The sequence below is a fragment of the Pelodiscus sinensis genome, chromosome 5 (genome assembly GCF_052426305.1).
Source record: "Pelodiscus sinensis isolate ZL-2025 chromosome 5, ASM5242630v1, whole genome shotgun sequence".
In the NCBI taxonomy this organism is placed as follows: Eukaryota; Metazoa; Chordata; order Testudines; family Trionychidae; genus Pelodiscus; species Pelodiscus sinensis.
In genome coordinates, this window is record NC_143056.1 from 130,012,972 (window position 1) to 130,019,112 (window position 6,141).

A 6,141-nucleotide genomic window follows, 5' to 3' on the forward strand; every position below is an offset into this window, starting at 1 on the left:
GGGTGGGGCCTGGGGCGGAGAAAGAGGGTCAAGCACCCCCCAAATGGAGGCAAAGTTGGGGCTTATGCATCTGGGGTCAGAAAATGAAATGTGTTCCTGTCGCAGCTGCACCCAGTGGCTCCGGGCAGGGCTATACGGAAGCTCAGGTATCCGCCCTCATAATTAAAGAGCCAGCAGGCTCCTTTGACTGATGGGGAAGCTGAAGTAAAGGCAGGAGAAATGATTTATTCCAGGCCACCCCGCAAGGCAGTGACAGACCCGGGACTAAACCCAGGTCTCCTGAAGCCCAGCCTGGTGCTATATCCACTAGACAATACTGCCTGCCCTAGGCAAGGGTCCTAGCAGAGAGGGGCCGGGATCTATGGACAGGCTCTGGCTATCCAGGCTTTCTGATGAAGGGAAAGAGTGTAACCAAAGAACCCAGAACTGGGAGCAGGGTGGCGCTTGGCCAGTCTGAGACCCAGGCCAAAAACAGCCAGTAAAAGCCCCTCATGCACAGCCATGGCCACCACAGCTGGGGTGCTGGGCACCTGTCTCCCTTCCTCTCTCCTGTTTGTGTCTTCTTGTGGCGCCTCAGTTTCCCAGGCCAAGCCCCGCCGGGTGAGGTGCTGTGCCCATGCAGAACAACACAGGGCCTCTGCCCCACGGAATTCGCTGGCTGTGTAAGTCGCATGGCTCCTCCCCACCCCAAGCAGCTCGCCACCTTTAGGTGTCTCGCCACACACCGCCAGAGGGTACCAACGGACAAGCTAATGTCACACAGGGGGTCTGTGGTGGAGCAAGAAGCTGAATCCAGGGGGGTCCCATGTTCCCGCTATTTTTTCCATCCATGTGTGGAATAAATTTTGTTCTGTGCACCAAGCCGTGTGGATGTGCACCACCAGTAAGAACACATGGTGCTGGCTGGGGGCGCTCTGCTAACCAGCTGGGCAGCACCTGAATGTCTCCTGGGTGGCCTCTTGGCCTCTCTCACAAAGTCTGCACATCCACCGCGTGCTGAGTGGGGCTCCCCTCGCCCACCCAATCTGAAGCTCAGGGAGGCCCCAACAGCAGATGTTTTCTTTGCTGGCTCTGTCCTGGGCAGCTCTTTCGGGCACCGGCCCTGCTCGGGGCAGTGCCTAACACCCCTAGGGGCACCGTGGGAGAACGTCCGGAAGCGTGAAAGTGCTGATCGCCCGCTTGGCTCCTATCCTCAGTGTCAGGAGGATACCCCCATCCAACCCAGCATCTGCACAGCTGTCCGGAGCCAAGCCACCACCTCGAGCCTTCTGCCTGAGGGTTTGCACCTTGGATGTCTAGATATTAACTGCGGGGAGGAAGCTAACACCGGAGCTGGGACTGCCAGGTGCTCGGGGATGGAGAAACGACTGGGGTGTTGTGCCAGTTCAGGAAACACCCTGTAGCGTCCCTGTCCCTGTGGGCTGTAGGTGCTCCAGCATGGCACCCGGTTGTATTCAAAGAACAGCCTGGAGGGTAGAGGGGTGTTTTCTGGCATGTGGGCAGGTGTAACCACCAAAGACATGACAGGGGTGCCAGACAGCCCCTCCCTGGCTCCTGTCCGCGACAGTGACCATAGCTGGAGAGACACAGCCCCAGAGAAAGGCTGGCGGGAGGACGAGACGGCAGGCTCCTGTACAGGAAGGGCAGGCCACGTCAGCTGGACGAGTGGGGAAGCCAGTCCGAGCTGGGGGACGGCAGCTGTCCCGGCCCAGGGTTCAGAGCAGACGCTACACACGCAACATGGGCAGTCTCCCTCACTTTCCAAGAGCTGGATTGAGAGACACCCGCACTGCCGGCGTGGGGGCCACCGAGCGGCCCGTGCCCCCGCCCCCCACAGCCCGGTGGGGAAGAGCCACGTCTACCTTCCAAGGAAGTTTCTTTTCAATCACTGGCCTTCCCCAGGGAAACACGGAAGCTCCCATCACTCAACAAAGACAGGATCCCATCTCGCGTACCCCTCCCCCATCCTGATGCCTGCAAGGCCATGGGGCCAGCAGCGGAGGTTGGCAGGGGCTCCGGGCAGCTGCCACCACAAAACCCAGACCTGCTCCATTCACGCCAGACACCACACAATGGCAGCAGCTTCTTACCAACCGGCTGGATTCAGGCCGGAGCCCCCCAGGGGAAAGGCTCCATAACCCACCCTGCCCCTCCTACCCAGCTGGGCTGTACACAGCGTCTACGCCCACAGGGAGCTGGGCCCACCAGCCCTTTACAAGGCTGGTACCAGGACGGCTGCCTCCACCCACGTTCCCTTGTTTTTTATTCGCACTGTGGCAGGACCTAGGAGCCCTGGGATAGGCCCGGGACCCTGGGTGCTGAACAAAAGCCAGGACCAGCCCTGCAGTCTTGGCCTTGCAATCTGAACAACCAGGTGACCAGGGGGGTAGGGCACTCAGGCCCCAAACACACACTGACTCCAGGTTTTACTCCTGCGGTACCAGAGCTTTCCAGAGACTGGGCCACTGGGGGCCCTGCTGGGAGAGGGTCCCTGAGCCCAGAACACCAGGAAACAGCGGGAACTGGCTTCTCCCCACCCCCAGAAGGAGGGAGGGACCCTCAAGCAACTCTCCCTGCTGGAGGGGCCACGGAGGGACTGAAACAACCCCCCACCGCACACCTGCCAGCTGCTTGCCAGGAAACTGTCTCCAAGTCCTCGCTATAAATAGGCTTCTCCAGGCGCATCATTCCGGGCAGCTCCCTGCAGCACAGTACCCCTCCCTCTCAGAGGGCTGGGCCGGTGCCCAGAGCAAGGCGGAGGTGGGGGGGGGTCTCTCCCCGTTCTGCCCCCTCTCTGTGCGCCCCGGCTGTGTCCCTCTCTGCGCCCCTGCAGCCTCCCTTGCACCCGGCCCCCTTGCGTTCGGCCCCCTTTCAGTGCGCCCCGGAGCCGAACCTTTCCCCTCCGTGCGCCTCTGCCCTGTCCTCCTCCGTGCGCCCCGAAGCCGGACTCTTCCCCTCCGCGCGCCCCTGCTCTGTCCCCCTCTGTGCGCCCCGGAGTTGGATCCTTCCCCTCCGCGCGCTCTGGATCCGGACCCTCTTCACCATGCGCCCCGGAGCCGGACTCTTCTCCTCCGTGCGCCCCGGCCCTGTCCCCCTCCATGAGCCCCGGAGTTGGACCCTTCCCCCTGTGCGCCCTGGATCCGGACCCTCTTCACCATGCGTCCCGGAGCCGGACCCTTCCCCTCCGTGCGCCCCGGAGCCGGACACTTTCTCTCTCCCTGCGGCCCCTCTCCGCGAGCCCCCGATCCGGCCCCTTTCTCCCCTCGTGCGCCTCGGAGCCGGCCCCCTCCCCTCGCAAGTCCCGGCCGGTGGCGCGGACTCACCTGTGCCGAGCGGCGGCGGCAGCGCGGAGTCCCGGGCGGCGGCGAGGCGGGGGCGCGGCGGGGCTGGGGGAGCGCGGCGCGGAGCCGCCCTGCCCTGCGATATAAATAACATTATCTGGGCGAGCAGGGACATTCCTGCCCGAGGACAGCGCTGCTGCCCGGCCCAGATAGTCCCGCGGCTCCAGGGGAGGGCGGGGGAGGCGGCGCCCGCCCCGCAATGCAGCACGGCGGGCCCCCAGGCCAGCGCCAGCAGCGGGCACCGGGCGCTGCCCAGCGCAGCGGCGGCGCCGAGGGCAGCAGGCCCGCACCGGGGCTCAGCCACACCCGGCGCGGTGCGGCGGGGCTGGCGCTGCGGGGGGGAGGGGATGCTGCTGCCGCTGCTGCCGCTGCTGCTTGCAGGTTGGGTGGCACCAGGGCCCGCCTCTGCCATGGCAACACCCTGGCCAGCGGGGTGCCCCTGGGCCATGCCAGCTCCCCCTGGCTCCTTGGGCATTCCAGGTCCTCCACACCAGCCAGTCTGGGGTGCCCCTTGGCTGTGCCAGCTCGCCCATGCTATCCAAGCTGGGGGTGCCCCTTGGCCGTGCCAGCTCGCCCATGCTATCCAAGCTGGGGGTGCCCCTTGGCCATGCCAGCTCGCCCATGCTATCCAAGCTGGGGGTGCCCCTTGGCCATGCCAGCTCGCCCATGCTATCCAAGCTGGGGGTGCCCCTTGGCCGTGCCAGCTCGCCCATGCTATCCAAGCTGGGGGTGCCCTTTGACCATGCCAGCTCGCCCATGCTATCCAAGCTGGGGGTGCCCCTTGGCCATGCCAGCTCGCCCATGCTATCCAAGCTGGGGGTGCCTTTTGGCCATGCCAGCTCCCCCATGCTATCGAAGCTGGGGGTGCCCCTTGGCCATGCCAGCTCCCCCATACTATCCAAGCTGGGGGTGCCTTTTGGCCATGCCAGCTCCCCCATACTATCCAAGCTGGGGGTGCCCCCTGCCCCAGTTCCCGCTCCCTTGGTGAGGCAGGTGCAGGAACTAGCCCCTGGCTCTTAGGAGTGAGGGGTTTTATCAATCCCTCACTTGGTCACTGCCTGCCCCGGGCCAGTCTGCCTGCCAGCCCCGACTCTGCTGGGGTGGGGGGACTAGGCCACCAGTAGCATGTGCCCCTTTGCCGGAGGCTTTTCCCAAACCCTACCGCATTGAGCCTAAAGCAGAGGGGAGCAACCTGTGGCCACTGTTCCCTGTCAGCAGAGCCCTTGGGCGGCTGCCCAGGAGAAATTCCAATCCCACCCCACTGATTAGCAAAGCGCTCACAGCCGGCAGCATGTGTTTGTACTGGTGGTGCACGTCCGCACATGCCTCGGTGCACAGAACAAAATGCATTCCACACTCGGATGGAAAAATGAGAGGGAACGCTGTCTGTAGCCCATCGGGGCTCTGTGTGTGGCCCAGGAGACATGTTAGTTATTGTGGCCCACGCGCAGGGTGGCCAGATTCCACTGGTTTCCATCCATGTCGGTTTTTTCCTATTTTTACTAAAGTGACGTGCACCTAAAGCCGGGTACGTGGAGGGAGGTGCGAGCTGATTGCTCACAACACTGATGATGAGCGCCGGGCGCTCCCTCTGCAGCCAATCCCAGCGCTGCTACGGTTCACTTGGCACCACCGGCACATTCCAGGTACTCCAGCACAGTGAGCAAAACGGCCCTCTCCCGGGAGACCCGTCCTGGTTCCGACCATCTTGCAGCCCAGTGAGATGAAGTTGGGCCACTTATGCCGCCCACTCACTAGCCTCAGTTGCCCAGCGCTGGCCTAAAGCAACCCCGTGTCCCTTTGAATCCTGGGTGACCCACGCTGGCTGTACTGCCCTGAGAACTGGGCCTGGGGCCACTGGCCCTCCCTGTCCGAGGGGCACATGGAGAGGAACCTACTGAAGGGCCCAGCTCTCCGGACCGGAAAGCCTGGCAAGATCCCAGGGCTTTAAAAACTTCCCGAGCCCTTTCTGTTTGAGAAGGGCCAGACACCTGGAACGGCTGCGGAGCTAGAAGCATTTGGGACAGGGCCGGTGGATTACTAGGGCCAGGGTTTTTACGAGGCCCCGAGCTCCGGAGAGCCCAGCATGTTGGATGATCACCGCTTCCCCCAACAGCGGGTGCTGAGTCCTTAGAAATCTGGCCCTGAACCAGGTGGAAAATGTGGCCCTGGATGTCTAGCACAAGGGGCAGGTGGGGGCGGTTGGCTAAGGCCTGGGGGTGCTCCCGGATGAATAACTGTCCGTTCCCATTTGCTCCCCGCTCTGTTAGGGGCTGGGTCCTTTGCAGCCAGCGTGCCCGGGTGCAATACAAAGTAACATCAGCGAACAATGGACACACTAGAGCGCGAAAGATAAAGAGCAGCAGCCAGAGGGGTGCAGAACACAAAGCCCCGGCCTGAGCCTGCTTCAGATAATGGCCTGTCCCAGCCAAGCCCTTGCCAGGCCAAGCAAGCGGCATGACCCCCCCTCCACCCTACTCAGTGTGGGAGGGCCCGTGGTACAAGCAGCCCCTCCGCCGCCGCCCTCCAGCTGGCTCGCCGATAACGCGTCCGTTAGTCGCAGCTCCTTAGCCACAGCAAACGGCCCCAGCTCCTTCTCGGCTCTTCCCCTGCGCGGCATGGGCCCAGCTCCTCCGCTGGCATGGACTAGGGTCGCTCCACCGGCCCCTCCCTTCAACTGCTGCTCCTCTGAGTGACACCGCTTGCAGGGCTTGAACCCAGGGCCTTGGCAGCCCTCCCATTCCAGGCAGCCACGCCCGGCTGTTGGAAGGGGCTAGCAGAGCTCCGCCTCCTCCCACAG

General features: G+C 63.6%; 1 protein-coding gene across 1 annotated transcript in view; it reads right to left on the minus strand.

Moving 5' to 3' along the window:
* The window catches only part of SPTB (spectrin beta, erythrocytic), a 98,025-nt gene extending 94,421 nt beyond the window's left edge, over positions 1 to 3,604 (minus strand). The window contains exon 1 of the mRNA XM_075928868.2: positions 3,324 to 3,604. The gene's annotated coding sequence lies outside the window, so the exon portion shown is untranslated. The remainder of the gene's footprint in view (positions 1 to 3,323) is intronic.
* Between the last annotated feature and the right edge of the window lie 2,537 nt (positions 3,605 to 6,141).